This window comes from Ranitomeya variabilis, chromosome 3 (genome assembly GCF_051348905.1).
Source record: "Ranitomeya variabilis isolate aRanVar5 chromosome 3, aRanVar5.hap1, whole genome shotgun sequence".
NCBI lineage: Eukaryota > Metazoa > Chordata > Amphibia > Anura > Dendrobatidae > Ranitomeya > Ranitomeya variabilis.
The window spans coordinates 675,618,313-675,636,765 of record NC_135234.1 but is presented as its reverse complement, the minus strand read 5'-3'; the positions used below and the strand labels follow the sequence as shown (position 1 = coordinate 675,636,765).

Genomic DNA, 18,453 nt, shown 5'->3' with positions numbered 1-18,453 from the left:
GGTCGCTTAGGCGCCATTACGAGGCCACACGGCCGCTGAGCTCGCTGTTTCCCTCTCCCTCCCCTTGCGTAGCCCCGAGAAAATGGCGTTGAGCGCGGTAGGCAGGGGTATATATAGCCTATTCAGAGCACGTGGTACACAAGCGGTCACGAGGGACGCCGGCGCTCACGTGGTGCAGTGGCGTCACTACGCGCCGGTCACATGACTGTGATGCCCTCAGTGCTCGCCGACGCTTCCTTAGAGCGGGCGGATCATGTCGGGGGGGCCGCCGGTGCAGAGAAGCAGGTGCAGGAGGTGGGGCTGGATGGCTCGGAGACGTACGTGCAGCCGCTGTCTATCTCGCAGAACCTGGCCCGTCTGGCGCAGAGAATAGACTTCGGCCAGGACTCTGATGAAGAAGGGATCGAAGATGGACTCGTTCCCCGGGAGAACGACTGGGGGGAGCAGCCGGAGGAGGAGGAAGGTGAGTTCGCTGAGATCGGCCGATGTGATCGTGCAGGAGCTTCCACCATATCTGTTGCTCCTCTCAGGCTTGTTGGTGCGAGTGACAGCGGCGCCTCCTCCTCTGCCCTCACTGGTGGGAATACGCGTTTAACCCCTTCTGTCACTGGCAGTTTTTCCCCTTCTATGATCCGTCACTGTCTGCGCGCACGGTGAGCGTTGCGTGTGCGCGTGGTGAGCGTTGTGTGTGTGTGCACGCGCGGTGAGCGTTGTGTGTGTGTGCGTGCGCAGTGAGCGTTGTGTGTGTGCGCGTGCGGTGTGTGTGTGTGTGCGCGTGCGGTGTGTGTGTGCGCGCGCGGTGAGCGTTTGTGTGCGCGCGTGCGGTGAGCGTTGTGTGTGTGCGTGCGCGTGTGCGGTGAGCGTTGTGTGTGTGTGTGCGCGTGCGGTGAGCGTTTGTGTGCGCGCGCGTGTGGTGAGCGTTGTGTGCGTGAGCGTTGTGTGTGTGTGCGTGAGCGTTGTGTGTGTGTGCGTGAGCGTTGTGTGTGTGTGCGTGAGCGTTGTGTGTGTGTGCGTGAGCGTTGTGTGTGTGTGCGTGAGCGTTGTGTGTGTGTGCGTGAGCGTTGTGTGTGTGTGCGTGAGCGTTGTGTGTGTGTGCGTGAGCGTTGTGTGTGTGTGCGTGAGCGTTGTGTGTGTGTGCGTGAGCGTTGTGTGTGTGAGCGTGTTGTGTGTGCGCGCGTGAGCGTGTTGTGTGTGTGCGTGAGCGTGTTGTGTGTGTGTGCGTGAGCGTTGTGTGTGTGAGCGTGTTGTGTGTGTGTGCGCGTGAGCGTGTTGTGTGTGTGTGCGCGTGAGCGTGTTGTGTGTGTGCGCGTGAGCGTTGTGTGTGTGTGTGTGTGTGTGTGTGTGTGCGTGAGCGTTGTGTGTGTGTGTGTGTGTGTGTGTGTGTGTGTGTGTGTGTGTGTGTGAGCGTTGTGTGTGTGCGTGAGCGTTGTGTGTGTGTGTGCGTGAGCGTTGTGTGTGTGTGTGTGTGCGCGCGCGCGCGGTGAGCGTTGTGTGTGTGTGCGCGCGCGCGGTGAGCGTTGTGTGTGTGTGTGTGCGCGCGCGCGGTGAGCGTTGTGTGTGTGTGTGTGCGCGCGCGGTGAGCGTTGTGTGTGTGTGTGTGTGTGTGTGTGTGTGTGTGTGTGTGTGTGTGTGTGCGCGGTGAGCGTTGTGTGTGTGCAGAGGTTTCTGCGTCATTTCTTTATCTGCAAAAACGAAGCCTCCAAAATGTTGCATTTTTCAGTGCGTTCAGGCCGGGAGCGGACGATCCGGAATTGGCAGCGCTTTGAATGCAGCACATGTCCGTGGTATCCAGAGCACTGCCAGCTACTGAACGCAGGTGACTCCGCTGTGATCACTGAACCGTGCGGATTCACTGTGTCCAATACATTGTGCGGGTGACTTGTGGGGGCAATTGTACTTTTCAATGACGCCGTTCACTTTATTGAATAATGACCTGAAAAACAAGAAAAAAAATCAAAATTGGGAAATGACAGTGATGAGGCTCTGCGGCTGGGAGGATGAGGCTCTGCGGCTGGGAGGATGAGGCTCTGCGGCTGGGAGGATGAGGCTCTGCGGCTGGGAGGATGAGGCTCTGCGGCTGGATGATGATCATCTTGTGAGCTGTCGTTTTATGGGTACCAGTTTTGCAACATTTTCCTGACTTATAATTCCAGTTTTGGGGGGCAAGTGCAGTGTTGTTTTGTTTGTTTTTTTTCATTTAAAGGATTTCATAATGTTATGCTTTTATGGACCTGAAGATACAAAATGTTTTGTTATTTGCTTGTCCGTGATCTCTTTATTTTGGTTTTCAATTTACTGTTTATATAAGAAATGTTTTGTTTGTTGTTTTTTTTCTTTTGTATGCAAAACAAAGTCCAATCTGTTTGTTGTTCCCTCTCATGACACCCGGGGACTTTCATGACTTGCACTATATACTGTGATATTACAGTGTTGCAATATGATGTGTAATTAGCAACCTCCAATGAGCAGGATCACGATTAAATGCCCCAGCCCCTGATCTCAGAAACAATGGGTGTTTTTTTAGGGAATCCGTCACCGCAGATCCCAGCAGCACGGCCTGAGCCGGGTAGATTCATCTCTGACATGCTCCAGTGTTTCAGGCAAAATATAGTTATTAGATCGGGTCGGGGACTATAGGCTGAGACCAGTATTGTTCCAGGTGATTGACACTATAGACGAGACCTGCTAAGAACGGACTAGACCAAAGACCCTTTTATACATTTTATTTTCCCTGAATTGCTGGAGATTTTCTGAAATAAATATACCCGGATGTAATTTTGCAGCCCTGCTCTAGGTTATGAGCAACATGAATCAGGTGACAGGTTCCCTTTTCAGTGGCCACTGTTATTTCTACAAACTATCTAAATCGCTGTACAAGTGACTTTAAAAAACCTTTGTAGTAAATCTGCTGCTTTCTCCACTTCTGAGCCACTTCTTCCCCTGCATACTGAAATCACCACCCACTCTGGGGAAAGAAAAACTGCTTAAATGTTTCTTGGATGTAATGGGACACACTGTCAGGTCACTGAGGGATCTGATTACAGCTGTTATTAAATGGATTGTGTCACCATTGATCTTCATGAGCGTACTGCTCCCACACTTCAGATTTCTGCTTGATCGACAGTCTGGACAAGTGGCAACCTTGGCCTCTTATACTATTGCAGCGTGTTGGTATCACATGTTAATGAATCTGTCAGATAAGTTCCGTTGTATTCATGTGTTCTGGATGAAATAGTTAAATATGATTGCTTTTGCACTAATTATGGCCGTCCTTCCCCTTTCAGGTCTGGTCAAATTCCAGCCATCGCTCTGGCCATGGGACTCTGTGCGGAACTATCTTCGAGGCTCACTGACGGAGATGTGTGTGTGTTGTACAACGTGCTGACTGTGGTGAAAGACAAGAGGTACATGCACCTAGATCCCGTGTCCCAAGAGTCCCTGACCCCAAAGCAGGTAAGGATGCCCCAGGAGCCACTGTGGCGGGGTCAGTAGGCTCATTCTGTGTCTGCCTGCAGGGAACATAGATCCCTATGTGCAAACACACCCCCAGGAAGAAGCAAACGCAAAACGCACGTCAGGGTCTCTGCTCCGCACTCTCCAGGCCACTTTACCGGATCTGTTTCTCATGCATTGTTATTTTACACATCAGCCACTAGAGGGCGTCTATCTTACACTTGTCATTATTCTGCTCCCAGTAAATGCACTTGCATTTTCTATTCATGTTAAACTCTCTTTAATATCCTTAGTAATTCCCCTTTTATATTTATTTTTGCACTTCAGTTTTGTTTTGTTTTTTCCTGAATTTTACCCCTGATATGTTTTGATTTGGCTCTACTCTATGTACCCCCTCTTTGAGCTTATTGGGCTTTACAGATTTACAGATTTCTATTTTTTTATTTCATGCATATAGGTATTACCATTACAAATCTATGTATGAATTATGGTTCTGGAGTAAAGGGATTTCTGTTGTCCATTCTCCCTTTATGATTTTATTGGTCTTATTTTTTTTAATTCTAATAAAGTTTTTATATTTGGATTTCTTTATGGGCTGCTTGGATTCCTATTACTTTGGTTACTCAATATTAATATTATTTTATAATAATTGTATCACTTAATACTGATCAGAATTGATACTGACTCTCTGCTAATTCATGATGTAATGGGTCTGATTGTAACGTGTATTCTTATCAGTAACAGCGATTCAAAACCATATAATATAATGCTTTCTATAGATTGTCAATCATTTGCTCCTGATATTCAGCCATTGTACTTCCCCAGCTTCCCCCTTGGATGCACACTCATTCCCCCGATGCTCTGGTCTTAGCTGTGTGCACCGAGGCTCCGCACAGCAGATGCGATGTAGTGATGTCATCGCATCTGCTGAGTCTCCCAGGGTAAATGATGGAAGAAGAAGCTGGAAAAGTCAAGTGGTCAAATGTGACCCACAGTCGAACCCGCCTCAATCAGTAAGATATCATCTGTCCAGAGGATTGGTGAAAACTAGGGTTGATCGAACAGCTTCGGATAACTCCTTATCCAAATAGCTATAGCACTTACCGAATAGCTGCAGCGGGAACCCGGATACCTGGAGCGCTCCCGATAATCAGCTGTATGTGTCGCAGCTCTGTGACAGTCACAACACACGCATGGAGGACCTGTTTGTTGGGCTCTCCTCTCATGTGTTGTGACTGTGAAACAGCCGCGACACATGCAGCTACTGCGCCAGTCAGCTGATTATCGGGAGCGCTGCAGGTGTCTGGGTTCCCGATGCAGCTAGGCAGTAAGTGCTACAGCTATTCGGATAAGGAGTTATCTTAAGCTATTCGCTCATCCCTAGTGAAAACGTATTTTCACTAGACCCTTTAATATTAGATCTGCTCCTATCATTGAGTGATGGCCAGTCTCGGGTGCTGCAGGTCACCTACTGAAGTATCGGAGGTTCTCGGTGACAGTGTACGGACCTGTGCCGCTCCAGCTTTGTAACCTATGTAAAAACGCCACTACCGCTCTGATGCTGATGATCCATGCTGAGGATATAGTATAAGTTCTAATTGAGTGACTGTCTTCTCTTTTCAGAGTCAGCCCGGTTTACTGTTGGTTTCTAAGCGGAAATCCCTCCTGGGTGCTGCCCAGATCCTACGGAAAGGCGGTGAGCGTCTGTCTAAGTCTGTGGCGGAGAACCAGGAGAACAAGAGGCAGCGCGACTTTAACTCCGAGCTGCTGAGATTGCGCCAGCACTGGAAGCTGGGGGATAAGATCCTGGGGGACCTGAGCTACAGGAGTGCAGGTAGGAAGCTTTCATATTGCACCCTCCTATATGGGGGAAGCCATATTGATTTTTACATTGCTTTCCCAGAAATGGGTGCAAATAGTTGTCCAATTAATAGAACATGAAAGAAGTTTGTGATTGGGAGACAGTGCGTACAAAAGCTGGAGCATAACCAAATCCCTCATACCTGATGGAGCGAAAGAGCAAAAGCAGCACAGCCACGAGTTTAGGTGCAGAGATGATTGGGAAATGGGACTGCAGAACCCGACTGCCTCCATTACAGGGTCTGATGTAAAGCTGCCCATATGCTTAGATGGGGGTCCGCTGAGCTCCGCAGTACCGCATAACGCTCGACCTAAACAATTGTGCGCGTGTTCTTAGTAGGGCTAGTGGAGGATCACATGTCAGGTAGAATCGGGGGTCTCTGTTCCTGTTTTGATGTCTCCACTTTTTCCCATTGTTATAGGGTCGCTCTTTCCTCATCAGGGAATATTTGAAGTCATAAAGAACACTGATATTGACTTGGATAAGAAAATCCCTGAAGATTACTGCCCGCTAGATGTGCAGATCCCCTGCGATCTGGAGGGATCTGCTTATCTGAAGGTGTGACATTTATATTTTTATCATAGTGATTATTATTAGGAGCCGGTCAGCGCAGAATATGTAGTCGTATTGGAAATTATTCAGTAGAAATTGGGTTGTGTATTTTTTCATTAAAATCCCTGGTGTTTTTCTGTATAGATGGAGTCTAATGGGCAGTCCTACTAATGGTTAACAGCTATCCCTGCGTGCATAAAGGGAAGACTGTCAATCGCTAGTAAGGCCGCCCATTGAACAAATATACCCAAAACACCAGCGATTTCAATTAATAAAATACAAGTTATACTGAAAATGATCCCACAGAAATGTCTTTTTGACTCGATCAGCTCCTCCTGCAGATCGGAGACCATTTCTAATGAGTCAGGACCTGGTGGTCAGATGATTGCCGGGGATTTGCCCAGCAAAGCTGAGGGGCCCTAGTAGACTCAAAATGGCGCTGCTAGTGATTTGGGGTGCAGCAGGAGGCTTTTTTTTCCCCTTTCTTTTTGGGGGTGCTTTTATCTTTTTTCCCCTGTGCTATGACAGAAGCTTTATCTTATAACCTATTGATTAACCGGAGGACTGCGTTTGGTTGCAGGTTTCCATTCAGAAGCAGTCGTCAGATATCGGGGACCTCGGTACGGTGAATCTGTTCAGAAGGACCTTGCCCAAAGCCAAGCCCGGTAGGTTTTGTAGAACGGCTTTTGCTCCATAGTGGAGTCGCTGACAGCAAGCGGAGATCCTGATCATGAAAAATAAAATGTATCTGACACCAACCCTTCTGTATTTAGGGATTTGTAAAACTTAGAGAATGACGTCACAGTGGGGAGGGCAGCGCTCATCCATTACTAGCAGCCGCAGCTTCCTCCTCTTTGCCTCATATTTAGTATGTGTCACGTGTGCCAGGGCAACCGTTCTGTGATGCCATCTGCTGAGGATCCGTCCAGCACCCTCAATATTTAATTGCACCCCGTGCTTCCTGATTGCTGGGATGCCACATTGGCAGACGAGGCTGGAAGCCGCCGCACAGAACGTCCTGCTCTGCAAAGAAATATTTGCGCAGTAGTCTCGTGAAGCCGTCCAGATCAAATCCCTCACATCGTCGTCAAGAACCAGATCATCTCCCAGCCTTTTCCTGGTAAGAAATACTCTCCTTACGGTAGGGGTCTGCACTCTGCAGCAGTCCTTTGGTTGTCACACTCCCAGCATGTCCGGGGGGCCATCCGGTAACGGGAGTGCCAAAGGTTGCTGATCCTGGTTCTACAGAATGTATTTATTGGAGAGTAGGGGGCTCCTATACCAGTGTGCAGCTTTTACCCCCAATCATGTAGAACCTACTCCTGTCACCAGGGCAGTGACGTTCGGTGGGCAACCAACACCAGCGGCAAGACAAGTATAATGCGCCTCCCCAAACCCATGAACGGTTATCACTCTCTTCCACCATTTTATTACCATTTTCAGATTATTGCTAAAAATCATACAATTTCATGAATAACATTATATATTTTTTTACGCTATTGTGCGAGGAAAAAAAAATTTGTTTTATTACTTTACCCTTAAACACAATTTTTTTACCCTTTGTATTATTTAAAATGTACTATTATTTTTATACAGGGAACTCTTATTTACTTCTGGGTCACCCATAGACAATAGATGTCCTGGCGGTCTGCGTTCTGCTTCGATGTTTTAAAACGCCACTGCATAGTAGATCAGCTGCACACGGCTGTGTGGACCGAGGAGCCGGTTGTAAGACACAGCCAGGCTCCCCATAGAGAAGGCAGAGCCGGTTTATCACCATGTCTGCCTTCTCCATGGCTGTATACACAGAGCTGTGGTGGCTGGGTTTTGAGGGAGCAGGAGCTGCTAGAATCTAGGAGATCCAGACCACTGATGCCCCCACAAGTCTGATTTACTCAGAGAAATAAAATAAATACATATCTATTGGTAGAATGCCCCACAAAGGTCTTTTCACCAACTTTTTCATGTTGATTTAGACACACGATGTAATAGTGGCTACAGAGATGGAATCTTTTTTTTTTTTTTTTTTTTTCCCACCTCTCCTTTCCAATATCTGCACCAAGAAGCAGCCATAATGGGAACAGGGGTCAAAATCTTGACCTCCCTTAAAATTGGGCGGTCACGTCATTAGTCCTTGGCTGCAGGACCAGAGTCCTGTGATCCTCCTACGGCATACCGGCAGGTCTGGTGCAACGTCATCACGGTGCAGCACGACGCGCGCATGCCAGGTCTACTAATCAGAAGAGGTGTGGGGGTCTCAGCAGGTAGAAGGGGGACTCTTGGGGCTCTGCTTGTGCTCCGCTCTAGTGATCATCTCTCCTATGGAGAAGTCCTAGCTTGCAGATTGCTGGGACCCGCACCAATTTTGAGAAAGAGGTTCAGCTTTGTCCCATCTGGATTGTGTGCACAGCCTCATTCATTGTCTATGGGACTGCTGGGGATCGCTGAGGACAGAGCTTGGCTATTTCCAGCAATCTTGTAGACTGGGCTGCCTGCAATCAATGACTTCTTTTCCTCCTATATATAGGATCATATCTACCGACCTTTTCTGCTGTTATTGCGATGCTTTCTGTGAATCGCTAATGCTTGCACATGATGCAGATACCTCCTTATAGCGCTGAGCTAGAAACAGTCAGCATGTATGTGGGGCTGGAAACTAGCATTCAAATCTTATAAAAATAGAATGCGCAATAAAAAAAAATCTAAACCACAGATGGATAATATTTCGATTGACCGACTGTGGCAAAGCAGAATTCAACATAATCCACTTGCGCTACAACACCGGGGCCAGCAGGGGCAGCGCCTCTTTGTACAGTTATTGCATAATAATAATAATAATCTTTTTATTTTTATATAGCGCTAACATACTCCGCAGCGCTTTACAGGTTGCACACACATTATCGTCGCTGTCCCCGTTGGGGCTCACAATCTAAATTCCCTATCAGTATGTCTTTAGAATGTGGGAGGAAACCGGAGAACCCAGAGGTACCCACGCAAACAGGGAGAGAACATACAAACTCCTTGCAGATGTCGTCCTTGGTGGGGTTTGAACCCAGGACTCCAGCGCTGCAAGGCTGCTATGCTATCCACTGCGCCACCGAGCTGCTGTCCCTCCAAATTTTTTGGTTGTTGTCTCTGTAGCGGCCATTGTTGCTGTGACTGTGGGGTGGTGTGACCCATAGCGTTGTTTTGCCTGGCAGTATGGTTGCTGTAAGACACCTGGGTCTCTCCCCCCGCTGGCATAGTGTCATGGCGGCGTTGGTCTCTTGGTCCCCATGCTATGTGGCAGCCTTTGTTTCTGTTGGGCTTTGCCTTACGGCATTGACGCTGTGGGACGCCTGGGTCACTCCTCCTACTGATGTGGTGTCATTGCTGCTTGTGTCCCTCACCTGTATTTGCACTTCCTCTTTCGGCAGAGGATATCACGTGACCGCTGCAGCCGATCAGTGGCTACTCATGGAATTTAATCCCTCGATGGCTGCTGATTGACTGCAGGGACACAGGCAGAGGAGCAGCGGGGGGGTGAAATAGGCGAGTACCTGGTGGTATTTTTTTGTTATTTATATAAGGCTCACATTGGCCCATCTGTAATATCCTCGTATGTTGTGGAGAATCCCTTTTTAATCAATTAGTTACATGTTCTCCAGAAAGGTGAGAAATGCAAATCGTGCCTCAGAAATCAAGTCTCATGTTGTTACATTGATTGGAAAAATGCAAGCGTTTTGGCAATAATTAAATTATAATAAGTAAATAATTACTTCATTTTGGGGGGGCTCTTTGTTCCCAGCTGTGATTTTATTGGTAACCCGTCCCCCCGTTATTTGGTTGGAATCCTTCCCTTGCATCATGGCTTGTGTCCTGACGTCAGCGGAGTGGCAGTGCAGGGGTTGAAGTGCGCAGTTTTGCGGCATCTAATGTTCCTCGGCTCTTTGTTCCCGGTTTTCGCTGTTATTAATGAGCTTTCTTTGTGCTCCTGGATGGAAAATCCAACAGATAAAAGGTGGCACAGCGGAGGCCTCGGCGCCTGTAAAACGCCGCGTGTTTGTGCCGCGCAGCAGTCATTAAACGCAGTAACAAAGCGTCTCCACTTAAAATATCCACTTTTCCATGTTAAACGCGCCGGTGTTTGCTGTAGCTGCGGTGCCCCCCGCAGGCTGCTCTTTGTGCACATCGACAGAGCTGTGGTACTTTCTGCAGCCGGGAACATCCGGGCTTCCCGGCATAAAGAGGCTCAGCCGGAGAGCTGCACGCTGTGCCGTTTCCTTGGTTGCCTTTGTGCTGCGCTCCTCCATCGTGGGCTGAGCTCGGGCCGCTCTCTGGCGCTGCACACGGCCTCTGTGTGTGCGGGGCTCTGTATACCGCTCACTGGGGTTACTTGTGACCGTCCCACCCCACCAGGTAAAGACGCTTCACCTACCCAGCCAGGACCCTGAGATGGCAGACATTGATATACAAGGTGGCGACCTCCAGTAGGGGCGCTAGGGAACCACCCTTCTTTTTTTCTGCAGGAGAGCTGCATACTCCCTGCTCCGGCAAGTAGTCCCTCCATAAATCGCCATCCATGCTCTCTCATCCAGTGTCCTTCTCTGCACTGTCGGGAGACAAGAGCCCCCAAAAACAGCCGGGTGTCCCTTTCTATTGGTCTGACTTGTGTCTTTAGTCATTAACCCCTTCAAGCGCTATGAAGTAAATACCAGTCAAGGAGCGAGCTCGGGAGCCGAGAAGACTTCACGCAGGAGAGATTCTGTATGTATCACACAGCCAGCGCCTGCTTCTGGCAGCAGCAATTGGGGATGTTTAACCTATTAAAGGGGTTGCCCGACCTTAAGCTACAAGTCTGCAGCCACATTGCTTGCACTTTGCACTGTGAGGATTCTCTGGTGGCGGCAGTGGGGATTTTCATACCACCGGCCACATTCAGACTAGATGTCCGGCCTCTCTCTGTACAATTTCATTGAGCGAGGCTGCACACGTCTAGTCAGCATGTGACTGCATGTATGCAAATCACATACTTGCGGTCATGTAGTTGCCACTCCCGGCACTGGCGAATTCTCACAACACGCAGGATTATTCCCTCCATTTCCCCAGCACACCTGTGACTTCTATATATTATTTTCATTATATAATTTAATTTAGAATTTTTTTTTTCTTTTGTATTCCCTCAGGCCTCCAGCTTTCCATCTCATTCTGTCACTCCACAAATGATAAGTCTCAAAAGTCGTCTTCCGATAAGGTAAACGCAGAAGATCACCTGTACGTCCTGGAGCACAACCTGCACCAGCTCATGAGAGAGGTGAGACATCCGGAGGGTTGAGGGGCACCCTGGAGTTACTACTCCCGGCACAGATTTCAGGGCTGACTTCTCTTATTTCCCCTTTATCTGCTCAGTTCCACATCGTCATGCCCCATCCAGCCAGCGCTCTGTTCGGTCACAAGCGGATGCGACTCGCGGGACCGCAGGCATATGACAAGAATGATATTAATGCCATGCAGCAGAGCGAAGGCCTCCTGGAGAAGATCATCAAACAGGCGAAGCACATATTCCTGAGAAGCAGGTGAGCGCGCACATGGAAGGTCAGCAGGTTTCCTATCATGATTGCAATGTACCATTAACGACTTGAGCGGTAGATTTTCGTCATGGGTCGATAAGGACAGTATGAAGCGGGCTCCGGAGCCCGTCACAGATGGCTACTGTATTACGGAGCTTGCAGCTGCAGCGACTAGTGCACTCTTAGATCATTGCAGTTTAACCATTTAAAGGGGTTGTCCGGTACTCTCAATCCCTATGTTTACTCTAAAATAATAACACTTATACTCATCTCCGGTGATGTTGCTGTTCCAGCGCTGTCGGCACTGTCTCTCCCTGAGGTTGTGTGACATTATGTCACGCAATCCCTGCAGCCAATCAGCGCTGGTTTCACTCTCCTCTCCTTCGGATCAATCAAGACATGTGGAGGAAGTGACAGATTAGCCGCAGCTCTGACTTGCCCCGGATGTCACATTCGTAGGAGAGGAGAATGAAGCCAGCGGTGATTGGCCTTTGGGATTGCGTAACATAATGCCACACAATCCCTGGAGAGCCAGCGCCAACAGCACTGGAACAGCCCCAGCACTGGAGATGAGTATAGGTGTTTTATTTTACTGAGGGAAATAAATAGGAATTCAGAAGGGTTTGTCCAAATACTGGATACCCTTTAAATGTTGCGATCAATCGCTAACAGCGTCATTTAAATGACGTCATTACACTACATAATCACAGGGGAACTGATGAAACCTACAGAAGACCCCTGTAACAGACAAGTTCTCATATGCATGTCCACCACAGGCTTAGCTCTAGGAGAACTGTGATTTCACTATATACACAGGTCTGAGGTTCAAGTTCTCTAGGAGGACTAGAAGGAAAAAAAATAAAATAAAAATGGAGGGGTGTTTTGCACAATATAAAAATTCCAGTTTTCCCCTGTTTTCGACTATTAAAAATACAGAAATAAGAAACAAGAAAAAAAGGAAACGTTTTGGGTATTGTCATATCCAAAAAATCCGATCTATCAAAATATAAAATTGTAAAATGATTTAAACTATTCGTTAAATGCCAAAAAGGAAAAAAAAAGTAAATTGCCATTTTCCAGTTCACGCACGTCCCAATGAAAAAACTACAATTAAAGGTGATCACAGTGTCATATTCAGCCCAAAATGATTGTCACGCTGGCAATTCGCACAGACTATTAGCCCCACCCTACTCACTGCGATCGCTGCTCTGCTCTCCCCGTCGTGGGCTGTCTTGCTGAGCTGCCTCTTGTAGCATTTCCAACACTACTGCATCCTCCTGCTATTAAGTCTCACTCCACCTATACCTCGCATCAGTGTCTCTGACCAAGGCCTGTCCTGGAGAGGCACCTGGTGACTTCTGGCAGCCCAGCCTGTCCTCACCATCAGAGGCTGTAGGGAATACCCGGTAGTCACTTAGTTATGCCCCTCCAGGGTAAGCCGGGCCCATGGCGCAGTGGGTCCACACCCACCAGCGTTACAAAGATATCAAACATCAGCTCAAGTCGCAAAAGTACAAGCCCTCATACATGTCATGGGCATCAAAACAAAAAAATGTATGGGTCCCAGAAAATGGCAAGAAATTCAAAAATTTCACCCCAAAAATAATAAAAAAGACAAATATTGGTGTCACTATAATAATGCCTTCTCGGAGTATTATGTTGTCAGGCCTTTTCTTTTTCTTTTCCTTGTTTATTTTGTGGTTTAAAGAAAAATGTAAATACAAACCCCCAAAAAAGACAGAATTTTTTTTTTATTGGCAGTTTCATCGCACTTTGGAAAGTTTTACTTATTTTCAGTACATTGCACAGTGAAGTAACTAAACTACACCTCAACCCGCAAAACAAAATCAAGCCTTTGTACGAATATGTCAACAGAAAAATTTTAAAAAATTACTTTTTGGAACCAGGGGAGGAGAAAATGAAAAATTGCTGGGTCCTTATAGGGTTTACAGGGGGATTCCCAGTTGTTAGTGATGGCCAGTTTTTAGGCTGTGCAGTCCCTTAATGATTAGTGAGGATTCTTCCTGGAGGTCATCACTTGGGACAACTGGTTTCCCTTCCAGGGACAAAAAATGAATATTGCAGTTGCAATAGATCAGCGGTTCCATACTGCGTGATCAGTGCCCAATCTGATCCTGCGGGTTTAACCTGTTATTGACCATGGTACCTAAGGTGCTTGACAGAGGGAGGAGGCAGCACCTTCTGTCACCTTTTTTTCCCTTCCCCATGACAGCACCGGTACATGAGAGATGGTCCTGCCCCCAAGAACAGGAAACCTGCATAGGAGATAAAAGATGGGGGCGGCACCTCTCTCCTCAGTTTGGTTTCCTGTTCTTGCGGGAAACCTGCGGTGCTGCATGGGGAGAGGTCTCCCTTGCTAAGCCGGTCTCTGACCGAGGTCCACGGTGGGAGCAGCGGCGGCGGCGTGCGCACGTCGCCTCCATACCTGGCTGCAGATGCGTCCTTCCCCACTGCGGACTCCCCGGCGTCCGCTCCTGGCCGGAGGCTGGGCTGGGGGAGAAAGTGAAAGCGTGCCCATCACGACGCTGGCGCCGAGTGAATGGAGGTACTTCCGGTTTGGAACCGGAAGTGGCGCTGAAAGCTGAAGGAACGGTGTGCTGACACTCCCCGGGGGGGAGGAAGTTCAGGGGCGCACACACCGCTTCCTGCCCGGCCATATTTAATCTACAAGGCGGCAAGCAGGAACCGGTATCGGTCTCCTGCAAGATGGCAGATCCGATTGAATCGGCGATCCCAGCAGAAAACCCACAGCCTGTCGTGGTACTAATGGTCCGGTGGGTGAGTGCCTTTGTAAGGCAAAAAACATGTCAGTAACACTGTGTTTTATGTATGTATATGCAGGGAAAGAAAGTTACCTCTAAGCAGAAGCATAAAGTGTGTGCGCTCTGTGATAGAAGCCTTCCCAAAGCATATGAGAAGCGTATGTGCCGCTCATGCATAGGAAAAACTGTATCTGAAGAGTCATCATCATTGCTTCAGAGTATAAAGGATATTGTGAGAAACGAAGTGCACAGCACTGTAAAGGAGCAGTTAAAACATCATGGATTGCAGGGCTCCGTAAACCCGCCCTCTGCGCCTGCCCAAGTATCTGATGTAGAATCCGAGGGTGAACTGGGGGAGCTTCCGCCCGAGGAGGGTTCGGACCTGGACTCTTCAGATGAAGAGTGTGGCCGGCCATATATGTTATCAGAAGACATGGGGAAGTTGCTAAAACTGGTCAGGTCCACCCTGGTGGTTGAGACTCCAAAAGAAAAACAAACGATTCAGGACTCTTATGTTTAGTAATTTAGAAGATAAAAAACGGAAAGTTTTCCCATTTCACGATAACATATTAAATCTTATCAAAAAAGAATGGAAAAAAACGAATAAAAGGATTTCAGTTCCCCAGGCCTTAAAACGTAAATATCCCTTTGGTGAGGAAATTTGCGAGAAATGGGAAAAGGCGCCTAAGTTGGACGCAGCTATCGCAAGTACCTCCAGGGGTATAGCACTTCCCTTCGAGGATATGGGGGCCCTAAAAGACCCCCTAGATAAAAAGGCGGATGCCTTTCTAAAATCAGCCTGGGAAGCCTCAACTTGGGTGTTCAAACCTGGAGTAGCGGCCACTTGCACTGCCCGTGCCATGATTAAATGGCTAGAGGAACTAAGCGACCAAATAAAAAACAAGTGTCCAAGGGACAGACTTCTAGAAGTCATCCCTCCACTTCAAAATGCAGCAGGATTCCTGGCGGACGCTGCCATTGATTCTGTTCGGTTTGCTGCCCGGGCTAGTGCCCTCTCTAATTCAGGAAGAAGGGCGTTATGGTTAAAAAACTGGAATGCTGATTTTCAATCAAAAGTGAAGCTCTGTGCTGTACCCTGTGAGGGGCAATATTTATTCGGCAGGGCTTTAGATGAAATTTTAGAAAAAGCGGCGGACAAGAAAAAAACACTTCCCTCCGCCTCCCTTCTTTAAACGACGTTGGTATGACAATCGTCGGTCCTTTCGAGGATCGAGTAGAGGCCGGGGCCGCCCAACGGATAGAACCACATGGGGGAAACCTTGGGGTGAGAAAAGAGAAAGAGGTTTTCTTTTCAATAAACCCCCAAAACCAGATCCTAAACAATGACGCCATATTCCAGGTGGGAGGAAGGTTACGGTTTTTTGTCCATCAGTGGGTAACCTTACAGCCATCCCAATGGATAATCAACTTGTTATCAGACGGTCTACGGTTAAATTTCATCTCCCTTCCTCCCCAACGAATAAAAGTTACTCGTGTGGCCAAAAAGAACCAGTTAGTTCTCGAAAAAGAAGTTCGTCTTCTTCTAGACAAAAAAGTCCTGGTAAGAGTACCTCCACAGGAAATAGGGAGGGGATTTTACAGCACCCTTTTCCTCACTCCAAAACCGGATGGGTCTTTAAGAACAGTTTTCAACCTAAAAGAATTAAACAAATTCATCCGAGTGGAAAAATTCAAAATGGAGACTCTGAGAACGGCGGTAAAACTGCTGTATCCAGGATGTTACATGGCAGTGATAGACCTTACCGATGCCTATTATCATGTGCCAATCAGCAGAGAGCATCAACAATTCCTGAGGTTGGTTGTGCAGCTGGGGCAGGTCTACACCCATCTACAATACCAATGTCTCCCCTTCGGGGTGTCTGTGGCTCCTCGTATCTTTACAAAAATAATTTCGGAAGTAGCATCCTTTCGTAAGGAGAGAAAACATTCTACTAGTGCCCTATTTAGACGAATTCCTCCTGATAGCAGACAATCAAGAAGATTGCATAAAATCAGTTACGACAGTACGAGAGCTGCTAACCAAACTAGGGTGGATAATAAACTTAAAAAAATCAAGATTGATTCCGGTCCAGATACAGGAGTTCCTGGGGATTCAATTAAATTCGATCAGACAAGTCTGTATCCTTCCAGACAGAAAAGTCGAGGCCATAAGACGAGTAAGACAAATACAGGTGGCCCAATATGTCTCGGTGAGGGAAGCCATGTCCCTCCTAGGTATGCTAACTGCAACAATCCCAGCAGTCCAATGGGCGCAACTTCATTCAAGGGACCTACAGTGGCAGATCCTGTCAGAACAAACAAAAACACCCTACAACCTAAATCGAAAAATCGTATTGTCACAACATGTTCGGGACTCTCTAAGCTGGTGGCTAGATTCCGGAAATCTAAAAAAAGGGGTCCCGTGGTCAATCCAGAATCCGGTGGTACTGACCACGGATGCAAGCCCGTTAGGTTGGGGAGCACACCTATCAGATCGGATCCTACAGGGTCTATGGGATCCACAGATGCAATTAGCCTCCTCAAACCTGAAGGAATTAACAGCGGTAAGGCAAGCAATTCTTCAAACGGAAGAGGATCTCAAAGGAAAACATCTGGTAGTGTTGTCCGACAACAGCACAACGGTGTCGTATATAAATCGACAGGGAGGAACAAGATCAAGTCCCCTAATGGAAGAAGCAAGAAGACTATTTCTTTGGGCCGAAAACCACCTGTTGTCTCTTACAAGTACACACTTAAAGGGGTCGGACAACTTTGTCGCAGATTTTCTGAGTCGTCATGTCCTGCACCAGGGCGAGTGGTCGCTAAATCAAAGGATATTTGGAGAAATCTGTGCCATCTGGGGGCTTCCTCAAGTGGATCTTTTTTCCACAAGACAGAATCGAAAAGTAGAAAGATTCTACTCTCTAAACCCGAAAGAGAACCCGGAAGGGGTAGATGCGTTACTGCACCAATGGAAATTCCAACTAGCCTATGCGTTTCCCCCAATCCCATTAATCCCTACAGTCCTGAAGAAGATCCGAGAAGAGAAATCACGCATAATCTTAATTGCACCCTTCTGGCCAAAGAGAGCTTGGTTCACTTGGCTCAGACGTATGTCCGTCTCGGACCCATGGATACTTCCAGAGGTTCCAAACCTTCTGCACCAGGGTCCAGTGACACATCCTCAGGTTCACAGCCTACACCTCACTGCTTGGAACTTGAGAGGGGACTTCTGCTAGCAAAGGGGTTCTTGGATCCATTAGTTACTACTCTACTGTCCAGTAGAAAGAAAGTCACAACTGATAAATACCAAAAGGTATGGGGAAAATTTTTAGAATTCTCAGGCCGAGGGATTACAGATACCGTTCAGAAAGTCCCTATATCAGAGATCCTAGAGTTTCTCCAAAAGGGGCTGGAGAGGGGATTATCTACCAGCACTCTAAAAGTGCAAGTCTCGGCGCTTAGCGCCTTGTTTGACCAAAAATTGGCTGATCACCCCTGGGTGTGTAGGTTCATTCGGGCCTCCTTTACAGCCAGACCATTCAAACCTCGTCCAAAGGTCACTCCCTGGGATTTAAATTTAGTGTTAAATGCCTTGACCTCCTCTCCCTTTGAGCCTCTTTCCTCCATATCGGAAAAAGCGCTAACTTTAAAAACGGTTCTCCTAATTGCCCTTACCTCAGCCAGACGCATTAGTGAGCTTCAGGCTATATCTATAGACCCTCCTTATACTACATTTCTGGAGGATAGGGTAATTATAAAATCTGATCCGGCCTTCTTACCAAAGGTCAACTCGAAATTCCACAGGGACCAGGAGATAGTCTTGCCCTCATTTTGTGCCAATCCAAAATCCCAGGGAGAAGAAACCTTCCATTGCTTGGACGTCAGACGTTGCCTACTTCAATATATAGAAGTGACAAATCCATGGCGACAGTCTTCAGCCCTTTTTGTCTCCTTTCAGGGGGCAAACAGGGAAAAAAAGGCCACAAAATCAACCATTGCACGGTGGCTCCGTATGGCTATATCGCTTTCCTATTCCTCTGTGGGGCAGGTCCCTCCACCTGGTGTTATGGCCCACTCTACTAGGGCTATTTCCACATCTTGGGCAGAGAGGGCAAATGCGTCGATAGAGCAAATCTGTAATGCAGCAGTATGGTCTTCACCCTCTACTTTCTTCCGCCATTATAGATTAAATCTGGGGCTATCAGATCTTGCCTTTGGTAGAAAAGTACTGTCGGCCGTTGTCCCACCCTAG

General features: G+C 47.7%; 1 pseudogene across 1 annotated transcript in view; it reads left to right on the top strand.

Annotated features, from left to right (window-relative positions):
• The first annotated feature begins 201 nt into the window (after nt 1-201).
• LOC143817766 (mediator of RNA polymerase II transcription subunit 17-like) overlaps nt 202-18,453 on the top strand; it is a 43,659-nt pseudogene continuing 25,407 nt past the window's right edge. The window contains exons 1-8 of the transcript XR_013224182.1: nt 202-463; nt 3,285-3,453; nt 5,077-5,287; nt 5,736-5,872; nt 6,447-6,531; nt 6,796-6,986; nt 11,032-11,159; nt 11,255-11,421. The product of XR_013224182.1 is annotated as a mediator of RNA polymerase II transcription subunit 17-like (transcript). The remainder of the gene's footprint in view (nt 464-3,284; nt 3,454-5,076; nt 5,288-5,735; nt 5,873-6,446; nt 6,532-6,795; nt 6,987-11,031; nt 11,160-11,254; nt 11,422-18,453) is intronic.